Source organism: Pipistrellus kuhlii, unplaced genomic scaffold, assembly GCF_014108245.1.
Source record: "Pipistrellus kuhlii isolate mPipKuh1 unplaced genomic scaffold, mPipKuh1.p scaffold_m20_p_4, whole genome shotgun sequence".
NCBI classification, from domain to species: domain Eukaryota; kingdom Metazoa; phylum Chordata; class Mammalia; order Chiroptera; family Vespertilionidae; genus Pipistrellus; species Pipistrellus kuhlii.
The window spans coordinates 48,514,903-48,527,607 of NW_023425540.1; positions in this window are offsets into that span (position 1 = coordinate 48,514,903).

The following is a 12,705-nucleotide window of genomic DNA, read 5'->3' on the forward strand; positions in this document are numbered from 1 at the left end:
ATTTGTCAGAGGGAGGAGTTTGACCAGAACAAGTAAAACCTGTATCCCATTGCTTTTCCTGTGAGGGTGGGTAAATCCCCTCCCACATGGCATCTTAATATGGCCTTCTCTTTCTCAGAACTTCTGATGATATCCGGGGTGGGGGAGGAGCAAGGGTGGTTTTCACTGCAGTTTTCAAATGTCTAACCTGCAGTCACTTTCTAGTGTAATTGATTTTATTTTCTTAATTGTAGTAGAAGAAATTTTATCATGTCATTCCCTATTTTAGGGAGTAACAATCTTTTATTGGGTAATAAATTATTGTCGTGGGTTATTGTTTGTAGTTTTACTCTTTTGAGCTTTTCCAGGAAAGCATGACCATATACAAAGTAAAACGATAATCTAGTAGTGTTGCTTAGTACACATTATAACTGCCTGAATCAGATGATCAAGTGGAGATACAAAGATAATTCCTTTTGAGGGGGCTAATGAAAGTTGCTCTTTGGAAAGTTCACGATACTATAGATATTTTCTGTATTATTATTCAGTTTAAATAATTAACAAATAATTATTGAATGCCAATTAATTATAAAGTGCTGTGGGGGGTTAAAAATTAAATGATATAGTCTTTTTAAAATATGGTGGTATTACACAAGTGGGTGGTAATGGTGATAAGTTCAAAAATTCCAAGAAAGAAGAAGTCTGGAGAGTTTTTTTGAAAGTCGTGAAACTTAAACATCTCTCGAGTGAGGAGTAGATTCTAGATAAGTAGAGGTGGTATAGATAAGGGAGAGGCCAACTAAAATTTATCTTAATGATCATCCTAAGTGAACCCATTCATTTTTTGAATGAGGAAATTGAGACACTATTAATTTAAAAACAACTAGCTGTCAAACTTAAATTTAAATAGCAAAGGTTATTCAAGCAGAGAGTGAATTTATTTGAGAATAGCAGAGGAATTGCAATTTGGGATTTACAAACTATGGTGAACCATAGGCAAGTACAAAGAGATAAGCTTTTATTGGGTTTCAAATTAGGGAGAGTTGTTTTGAACAGGAACCTATTGGTAGAAAAGGAGAATTCAAAGTCGTGGCAGTTTTTCATTAGCAGCAAGTGGAGAGCAGTTACTGATGCTGAGGCAAGCAGGGAAGAAATCTTTCATCTTGCTGGCTATTTAAGCTTCCATGAGTGTTAGTGCATCAGAGCTCTCCCTTCATGGTTTCCTGACTCCAATTTAAATGTTTCCTCCATTCATTTTCATACTACATAACTTATTACAACCAGGAGAGATAGAGTCTAAATCAGCTGTTTAAGTGTCCTTTTAGTCACTATATTAACCGAGTGGTTACTATTTGGATTTAATAACTGAGAAAAATATATCTTACATAGTAATTCAATGCAAGGAAAAGGCAAAAAACAAGTAATCTGATGCAGGGCCTGTTCCATCTCTGATGTTTAGTATACCATGCAGGCAGGAGGATGTGTGAACATCAAGGTCTTTGCTGGCCTTCAAATGCTGGGCCACCCCTCATTCCTGGTTGCCACATACTTATTAACCATTTCTCACTTATCCTTTGGAGCTGAGGTCACCAATTCAGATGCCTTCGGAGGCCAGTAGGTACCCAAAATGATGGAAGCAGGCCGTACACAATGCCTCAAGAACAGAAGGTACTGAACTGTGAACTGGAGATGTTTGAAGGGCTCAGTGGTTTTTAGATGTAACTGATTGTTGCCAGAAGAAGATGCAGGGATCCAGTGTTGTCCAAACTTCTCATTTTTCAAGAAAAGCTTAGAATTACAGATTTATTTGATTTTTATTTGTTGACTAGCTAAAAGTTTTAATAAACATTTTCTGGGCATTAAAAGTCTTTGGGCCTAGTTAGCCCACAGCTTCTAGTTTCCAACCTTTACTTTAGTGATTTCCAGTACAAAAGGTCATTTGGTCTTATACTGGTTTTAATGGTTTTGTGAGTTAGTTCTTAAAGCCACTTATAAAAAAGTTTGTACTAATGTTTTAATACGAGGCAATGGCCTCTGTTATGATAAGAAAACACAGTCTTAGAGAATTACTAGAGGCCCGGTGCATGAAATTCATGGGAGAGAGGAGGTGAAGGGTCACTCAGCCCAGCCTGTACCCTCTTGCAGTTCAGGACCCCTCAAGGGATGCCCACCTGCCGGCTTAGGGCCTAAGCCAACAGTCAGACATCCTTCTCTTAGTCCGGGCCCCCTCGCTCCTTACCACCCACCTGTAGCTGTGGCGGTAGAGGCTCCCGCCAATGCCGCTGTGCTAGCCAGCCATGAGCCCAGCCTCTGGCTGAGCGGTGCTCCCTTTTGCATTGAGCATCTGCTCCCTGGTGGTCAGTGCCTGTCATAGCAACTGGTTGTTCCGCTAGTTGTTCCAGCACTCGTTGATTTGCATATTAGGGTTTTATTATATAGGATAGCACAGAAGCTCTCTGGAAGAATGTCCAGGTGGAAATTTTTCCCCCTTAGAATTCCTCCTGATGCCCCCTGCCCCATTGTATTTGATGCCACACTATTACACTGCTCTCCTGTCAAGACTTTGCTCAGTCCTATGCAAAAATCTTCTCTCCTTATACACTTACGTAGGAGCTTGATAGTTTTAAAAGAACTTCACTAAAGCCCTGGCTGGTGTTGCCAGGTGTTAGATTTCTAATTAAGGGCACATCCCTGGGTTTTGGGTTTGATCCCAGTCTTCTATCTTTCAGGAGGTAACCAATCGATGCATTTCTCTCACATCAAATTTCTCTCTCTCTCTTTCTGTCTCCCTCCTGCTCCCTTCCACTTTCTCCAAAAATCAATGGGAAAAAAATATCCTTGGGTGAGGATTAACAAATAAATAAACAAACAAAAACTTCACGAGATGGATACTGAGAGTAAACATGAAATATCTGCAGGAGGCACATAAATATATGCTGCCTACACACAAACTTTATGCTGTACAATTATTGCATTATGTATGGCTATTGTTTTTATTCCTCTCCATTTAAGTGTAAGAAATATCACATTATCATCATCATCACCATTGCTAAATCTGGCTCTGAGGAATCCCCTCCTCTCCCACCTCACTGTGTAGTAGAACGATAAATCCACAGGTCTAACAAAGGTCCTAGAATATATGGGGAGGTCTCTCTGATCTATGTCCATCACTACTGCTTTAATCCATTAGAAGTTCAAGAATTTCTCTTTAGGAAGGGCTTGGAATTGGGTACAATTTAGATGGAAGGAACGAGACCATCTAAATTGAAACTGAGTTTATATTGCAAACAAACCAGTTTTACTTTATTTGGTGGTGGGATTGAGGGTAGAACTAATGGGAATTATGAGAAGGGAGGTTGAAACTCCCCCTAGCCACTATTGGCACCAAAACATACGTGAGGGTGGTCTACATGATTTCTTGAAAGGCATAGCTCATCTGAGAACTTTGCTGAGGCTGGCAGCATTGGGATATAAGATCCAATCACCATTTTCAGATGTGTGCTTTCTTGAGGAGCTGAAAGGACAGTGGACGTGGGCTGTACCCTTCCTGGGATTGGCAGTTTCTCCTCCTTTTCAATCTTGGAGGAAACTATCCTACCCTTAGACTCCACCTCTGTACTCTTTAGTCTTCAAAGTGCTTTCCCCCTCTTAGGAACAGTCTGGTTCATTTCAAATAATGTGATCTGGGAGTAAGTAAAGTACCCTCCGTCCTTCTGACATTTCCCTACCTCCAGTTCAAATCCCTTTTTTTCTTTAAGGTTTCTTTTCTTTTACAGTTACAATTGACATACAATATTATATCAGTATAACCTAATGGTTAGACATTCATATACCTTATGAAGTAGTCACCCAGTAAGACAGGACATCATAACATGATTATTACAATATTATTTGACTATATTCCCTATGCTGTACTTTATATCTCTGTGACTATTTTTATAATTGATCATTTGTATTTCTTAATCCTTTTTATCTTTTTCACTCATCTCGGCAACTTCCCTCCCATCTGGGGCCCCTCAATTTATTATCTGTATTTATGAGTCCACCACAGTAATTTGAAAAGGTTGAAAAATATCCGGTCTACAGAATTGCACAATATAGTGACCAAAGCAGCCTTTTCTCCCAGATAATTTTTTTATGGCTTTTCAGCATATTGCGAAGTGTCTTAAAAGTGTCAAACAAACTCTGAGAATGAGAAGAATGATAAAGAGTGACTTCACAACTTTTATTATTTCCATGTTGTTTTGTACTGAAAAGGAGCACATGTATTTCTGAATAAACTGAAAAGGTAGGAAGACTAAAAGGGGACAAAATGACTTTTCAGCTTCAGCTTTTCACTTTTAAATATATCAATAGTGGGTCAAATGCCAACATCAAGAATAATATTGGTAATTAATAATAGCTTATTCTTTATGGGGTTTTGAAGTTTGAAAGCAATCAAGTCACATGTCTTCTTGAATGTTCTCTCTATGAGGTGGCCATTGTTTTGTATTCATTTCATCTTTGAGGTAAATGACTCACATAAGTTTTATATCACCCAATTGGTAAGTGACTGAGTGTAGTCAGATCCTAAGATTTCCTTTTCCCCATGTAGTCCTTCTATCTTTGAACATGGCTCTAAGTTCTTAGAAATTATACTGAACATGTTAGGTTGTCACAGTAAAACTAACAAAGGGGAAATGGTTGGTTCTACCTTTTTGGGCAACTTGGGAGTTGGTTTATTGTTGGTGTTGAAAGCCAGACTAAAGTCATTTGAATCACTTCCTCTACACAAACTTTAAATATACAATTAAGTAATAAGAGGACAAATAAAATGATCCATTCAGCATTGGTTCATTATAGCTAGCATATTGACTCCAGTGAGATTTATGAAAGCTAATTTTATTTTTATAGGTGGCATAGACAATTTATGATCTGTTAGAATGCTTGATATAACAAATATACAGTCAGAGATGCCTATGTGAAAATGTCTTTAACATTTTAAATTATAAGGGTTTATAGTTGTTATAACTTTGCTTTTATTGCATGCTGTTTATATCTATGATTTATTTGATAATGAGTATTTGTTCCCATGGGAAAATATCACTCACTTTATAACATGGTTTCTAAAACATGATATGGCAAAAAGTAGAGAATAAACATATCACACATATGAACATAGAAGATTGTTGTGTCTATCCTTTCACTAATAATACACATTGTCATGATTATTGTAGCTTTAGAGTAGAATTAACTTTAAACATCTCTGGTAGAAACAAGTTTTCTATGGCAGTCTAGTCAATTTCCTTTTCAATCTTCTTATTCAAGCAAATGTATTATTTCTCAACAATTTTAATGTCTTCTATCTTTATTCAATTTACATATTGATTATAAATTTAGAATGGGCCATAGCTCTGAGTAGAAAGAATCCCTGTGAACTATGGCATTTAACTAGAGCTGTTATGATTCATCCCACTTCAGATTTCTGCCTTTTGACAAGTGATGCGAATAGAGACAGTCCGAATTGTGTCTGATTGGGAGAATTTCCTTTTTGAAAGATTTCTAGTACTTCATCAATTGGACTTTTCATTTTTAACCAGTATGTCCCAATTTCCAGTGACTGTGTCAGCTCAGTTAGATATATAAATGTTGTTTTCATCAAGTGTTTATACTGGCTGTTACTTCTTCCTGAAAAACAAATATGCATGGGAACTTCTAAAAAAAAAAAAAAAGGCCTGAAATACCAATTCTTTAATAGTTTTATAAGCTGAAATATTCTCCGACCAAAATATTTATGACTTGTTCCATTTTGGATTTGGTGAAGCATTCTCGAGCACCTCAAAGGATAGACTTACCCCCTATACCTTAAGGATATGAATGGTCTTTCTCTTGGGCTGTTGAAGCCAATTTCACCTTGCCCCCCCTCGCCACTTTTTTTGCAATTATGTTAGTTCAGACAGACTTATGAAAATTACTTCAAAGCAGAATATCTGTTAGGAGATCAAAGAAGTTTGCAATTATCAAGACAAGTTTTTGTGCTAATCAGTCAATAAATACACTAGAAAGAACAATATAAGAAAGAATTTAAATATTTATATTGATTTTTAAAAATATATATTTTTATTGATTTCAGAGAGAGAGAGAAAGAGAGATACATCAGTGATGAGAGAGAATCATTAATCAGCCTCCTCCTGCACACTCCCCATTGGGGATCAAGCCTGCAACCTGGGCATGTGCCCTGACCAGGAATGGAACCATGACCTCCTGGTTCATAAGTCAGTGCTCACTGTACCACACCAGCCGGGCAGAAGTTGAACATTTTATAACATTTGGTAGTAAAAAATAATTTTTAGGTTTGGGTTTGTGATATTCTAGAGCAAAAGTTCTCTAAAGTACATAAGAATCCCCTGGGGAGCTTGTTAAAATGTAGGTCCCTGGGCTTCAGCCATAAAAGGTTTGGATTTAGTAGGACTAGTAGTGAATGGCCAAGAATCTGCATTTTAATAACAACTTCACTTCACACTCTGAGTCATCTCTAAAGAAGTTGCAGAATTCTCCAAACAAAATCTGTTGTCTCTCAACTGAATTTTTAAAATACTATTTCACTTAGCACAAGTAGGTGTTATGATACTTAATGATGATTGAGCTTCAGAGTTCCAAAGAGGTTAGCAATAAATAGTTTAGATACCAAAGGTATCTAACTAAGATATATATGCAATGAGCAGTGTTCAGAGACTTTAGTTAGATTTCTTTCAATTAGAAGTTATTAGTTACACAATTTCCATTTGCAGGTCATCTATGCATCCACAGATGGTATTAGATAAGGGAGGTAGACTAGGCATAGATACCTGGGGAATTTTTCGAGGTTCTTTATAATCATTTATAGCCTGCTGTGCCCTTAATGATTTTACTCAGGATCCCATTAAGCTCTAATTGATCCCATGACAATAGCCAGGGGGTGTCTAACCCTGTAGCTTCATCTCATTCTGGTCATATTGGAGACAAGATAGAAATTGTTGCCTGTAATTTTCAAAGGGTACGTTCCTTTCTGAGGACAAGACACCTGTGTTCCAAAGGAGATTTCTTAAGAGGTTTCTCTCTAGGACAACAGGAGTCCCTAGAGAGTTCTCCTCTGATTTAGGCAGGCCCTTACGACCTACTTTTAAATGTAATCTAAAAATCCCATCAAATGTAAATAATCAAATCCAGATTCTCCAGGCATTCCGTAGATCTAGCATTGCATGGTTCCATCTGTTCACCCCAATAGCTTAAATATATTTTGAATAAGAGTTTCTCCTTCTTTTTGTTGATACTTAAGTAAATGGAGCTTTTCTAGTTTCTGGATACAGAGCAGCTCCATAAATGAAAATGATATGATGTAAATTGGTTTTCCTGTACGGAACAAAGGAAATAAGATTAACTGACCTCGTGTTCAAATTCAGACACAGTTCTGCAGCTTGCAGAATTAGGACACCCAAGACAGATTACTTTTAAATTTTTAGAGAGTGAGGAAAGAAGAGGGGAAAAGAGAGAAACATTAATCAGCGACCTCCTGCACACACCCTATCAGGGATCAAGCGTACAACCTAGTCATGAGTCCTGACTGGGAATGGAACTGGCAACCTTTCAGTGCACAGGATAACACACAACCAACTGAGCCACACAAGCTAGGGCAGAGGTTATTTTTCCATCCTTGGAAAGTCTTGTGCTGGTGGTTCATGTATGTACCTTATGAAACCTTTCTAACTTTTCAAAGCAAAACTTGACAAAGCAAAGACATTCATAGAATCTGTCAGAGTTGGAAGGTACTTAAAGAACATCCAATCTCATCACTTATCTAATTTTTTTTAAAAAAAATCCTCACCTGAGGATATGTTTATTGATTTGAGAAACATTGATGTGAGAGAGAAGCATAGACTAGTTATCTCCCATATGTGCCCAAACAGGATCTAATTCACATTTTAGGTATGTGCCCTGATTGGGAATCAAACCTGAAACCTTTTGATATACAGGATGATGCTCCAACCAACTGAACCACCTTTCCAGGGCCACTTACCTAATTTTTAAATCTCATCTTGCTTTTACTTTAACTCTCTCACTTAATTGTCAGCTATTTCTTTATTACTAATATGCATTTTTAATTACCATAAGATTATACTAATAAAGTTCCATTTCTCTAGGAAGACAACTTTATTTTGCATAATTGATTGTGGACAGCAAAAGTGGTCGTCTGGATGGTAAACTCAGAGTGATTTGATCATAACTTCCTAATGGGACTGGTCATGGTAGGTAGTCATGCCCCAGGCAAATAACTTGTTTTTAAAAGGCTTATCTTGCTGAAACCGGTTTGGCTCAATGGATAGAGCGTCGGCTTGGGGACTGAAGGGTCCCAGGTTCGATTTTGGTCAAGGGCATGTACCTTGGTTGCGGGCACATCTCCAGTAGGGGGTGTGCAGGAGGCAGCTGATCGATGACTCTCTCTCATCGATGTTCCTAACTCGCTCTCTCTCTCTCCCTTCCTCTCTGTACAAAATCAATAAAATATATTTAAAAAATAAATAAATAAATAAAAGGCTTATCTTTGTCTTAAACAGGCCCCATCTGTGCACCTAGGTTAACGTACTGTTGAAATGCCCTCTTTCAGACCCTTCTTTCTAAAGCATAGAGCACATAGCCTTAACTACCCTGTAATCCGATCCCCACCTCCATTTCTCTACTCTTATGTAATCTTCCTTAGTTTCTTCCTAATTTCAAATGCATAAAAGAAAGTACATAACTGTTATTCTCTGGTGCATCTGAGATCTTGCTCCCCAGCATATATCATCAGTTTGGCTCAAATAAACGCATAAAAATTCTCTACAGGTTTGGACATTTCTTACTTGACCTAAATAAAGATTGGGGAATTTAATTGTCAAGTTGGCAGATGTCTTTTCTCATTCCCTATTTTCCAGTTGCATAGGTTTAGCTGTCACATTTTTTTAGTTCAGATCTTTGCCTTACTAGTTGTGTGGTCCTGGGCAAGTTACTTAACTTCTCTGTGCCTTAGTTTTCTTTTCTATAAAATAGCACTCAACAAATGATAGCATGACTTTATCATCACCAGCCTGACCATGCAATCTTAATTTTAACAATTTCAGGATATCTTATTCTGTCATCTCTCCAATTGGCATTGGTGCCTTTAATTCTACCTAAAACCAGTCTGCATTCTCTGCATTATTTATTTCTGGCTATATCTTGTCCAGTAGAATTCTGCAGTTCCAAGTATTGTATGGCAGTGCTCCAGGCTCTGGAACGATGGTTGGGAGCGTTGTGAGATTGTATAGCATTATACAGGCTGTGCTGCAGCCTGGTGTGATCCTAGATCTGCCACTTCAACTTGCTTCAATAAACCTCAATTCCTTACAGGTAAAAGGTAGAAAATAATAGTACTTGTCATGAAGTATAGTATTAAATGATTTAACATATGTAAAGGCACTCTGAATGGTGACTAACACAGAAATAGATACCATGCCCAAGCCCCACCCTAACATTCTGATTAAATTGATCTGGGTGGGGCTCAGGCTCAGTATATTTAAAGAACTCTAGAGCTCTCCCTCTGGGGAGTAAGCTCTCGCCTTTCCCTTTCCCTTCTTCTTCCCCGGCTCTTTACCTTTGCCTTTCTCTTTCCTGAGCTCAGAGGACCTTTCTTTTGCTTCTGTAACTTGTTTCCTGAGCCTACACAGCCCAGATGGCTCACTTCTACTACCTCTGTAACTTTCTAAATAAATTTTCCTTGTAATTTGAAGGGGGGGGGGGGGAACAACCTCTCTTACGGGACTCTCATGTGCAGTAAGGATTGAGAACCACTAGACTAGATCAGCAATGTCAACCGGTATTCTGAAAGAATTTTTTAAAAATATGCAATACCTGACTATTTAGTCAGGAACACTGACCATTTTCCTCTTAGATTGTCAAATTAAAAGATGACAATGGCGGATACAACAATAGCTGTCTGGTGTAAAGTAATCAAAATTATACTATATTTTTTGTCAGATCATTAATACTTCTGTCTTCCTCTCCCTTCTTCTCTGAAATCAATATATATATCAAACTTCATGATTCAGTTAACAAAGACAGGATATGTATGCTCATGAAGAGCAGAAGAGTAAATTAACTGCATGTGTTTTGAATCTGATACGTTCTAATGAATTGGGTTATCAGGTAGTTTCTTAATTGGGCTATTGAATGAATTAACACCCCTTAATTGTGGGAAGTTCACACTTGGCCTTATCAGTCTTGTCAGTGAACTGGTAGCAAAAGATCAAATTAGCCCTAGCTTGTTCAGCTCAGTGGATAGAGCATCAGCCTGCAGATTGAAGGATCCTGTGTTCGATTCCAGTCAAGGACACATGTCCCAGTTGCAGGCTCCATCCCTCCATCCCTAGTGGGCATGCAAAAGGTAGCTGATGAATGATTCTCTCTCATCATTGATATATTTATCTCTCCCTCTCCCTTCCTTTCTGAAATTATATATATATATATACATATATACATACATATATATATACATACACATATATACATTTCTTTAAAAAATCCAAAATTCAAGTAGTTCATATTAAAGAATAATGAGTATCAGAGGCATTAGGGTCCTATATATAATGTTGCTAATGTCCCCTTAATATTCACTGCGAACAAACTGGGAAGTATAGAGAAACAGAAGTAAACAAATATCACCTATAATTCCATTCCCTAAAACAACCAATATTAAGAACTTTATCTATTAGCACCTCCTAGCCACAATTATATATAGGGTGTCCCCCCCCCAAAAATGTATATATACTTTAACAGCTGATAGCTCAATTTTGAAATGTATTTTAATAAACACTGCCTTAATAATTATTCAAAGTGAGTGTATACATTTTTTGGGACACCCTATATATTAATGAGATTAAAATGGGGTAATAGTACAGATAAAACTTGGCATTTATCCCATTAAACAAACTCACTGAGAGCACCTTGCAAGACAAAATAAATTTTATGCTTTTGCTTTCTCCTCAGTTATACATGAGATAAGCTATATACGTATTGATAAATTCAAGATAAAGGATGTAAATAAAAGGATGATTGACATTACTCAAGGTAGAGAAACAACCAATGAAGAATAAATAATCTGTGGAATTTTTTATTCAATGACAAGTTATTTATGGGAAAGAGTTGAAAAAGACAGAGATTTAAAATATAGAAAAAGTGTAGGATTTCAAAATTGCTTTAGAGAAAATTGGGTTAAGTTCACCAGTAATCTTTTTGGGAGTGGCTCAATGAATAATTAGTGTAGGAATGGACTAAGAGCTGAATACATCCTATATAATAAAATATGTAAATTGTCCCCATTGGCAGGAGTTCGACCAACAGGGAGTTAGATGTGTGCTGACCACCAGGGGGTGACTCTGAACATGGCGGGCATTGGCGACAAGGCGCTGGCAGTGGGTGGCAGTGGAGGTGTTGCTGGCCCCAGTGGTCCCTGATGAGAGCAAGACCACAGTGGGATGGTGGAGCAGGTGAACAGGCGGCACCAGGCTAACGTGGATGTGAGTGGGGGATCCCTATTGCCCTGCCGGATGCCCCACAGATCAGCCCTGATCACCAGCCAGGCCTAGGGACCCTATCCATGCATGAATTTCATGCACCAGGCCTTTAGTAGGAATATAAACATAGTTTCTAAAATTTTATATTATGGAATTAAAAGGATAAGGTAATTCCATATATATTGACTAAGATGTCCAAGATGTATTAAGCTAAAAATAAATAAAAAGAATTCAAATTAAAGAAGCCAGACACGGAAGAATACATATGATATAACCCACTATTGAAAACCTAAAAACAGGAAAAGTTATAGAGCTTAGTAATGTGTGCTTTGGCAGTAAAAATTAAACAAATAAATAAGGAATTGATTAAAAGTCAGGATAGTGGAAACCTTTGAGAGGAAGGGTAGGTAGTGATGGCCATAGGGTACACTTTGTTGTTTTGGACACTTACCTATGTGTATATTAGATTTCAAAATAAAAACTATCATTTTATAACTGCACTAGAGGCCCAGTGCATGAATTTGTGTACGGGTGGGGTCCCTTGGGGTGGCCTGCAAGGATTGGGCCCCAGCTTGCGCCCCCAGCATCACAGCTCTGCAGCCCCGCCTGGCACCCTGCTGTGGCCTGGCACTGTCCCCTCACCTGCTCCACCATTCCACCTGCGAAGATATTGATTGGGGCTAGGTCACCTCTCTCAGCTCCCTCAGTGCCTGGGAGCTGGGCAGTGGCCCTGCCCCCCGCTGCCACTGCTGGTTGCAATCTGTGGGGCCATTGGCGAGACAATCGGCTCCTGCTTGCCCCCACCTTAGCCTGGCACTGTCCACTCTTCTGCTCCACCATCCCAATGTAAGAGCGGTAGGATTCCTTTTCAAATTGTTAATGAACACGGATACTATATCCTAATTGTTCTGTGAAGGTTAGAGTAAATAATCTAAAATTCAGTAGGAATGACTGAGCAGACGAGAAAAATTTACTTGAAGACTAAATGTATTGTAGGGAAACGGTACTGGTATTAATCAAAGCTCTGATACTGAAACTGAGTAATCCTAGTCGATCCAACATTTGTTGCCTGCAATTAGATATTGCCAGCAAATGATAATCAATAATAATGTTCTATTGGCAACAGAAGAAATCCAGTCTAGAGATTATGAAGGAAGCTACTCACAGAACAAGAGCTTTT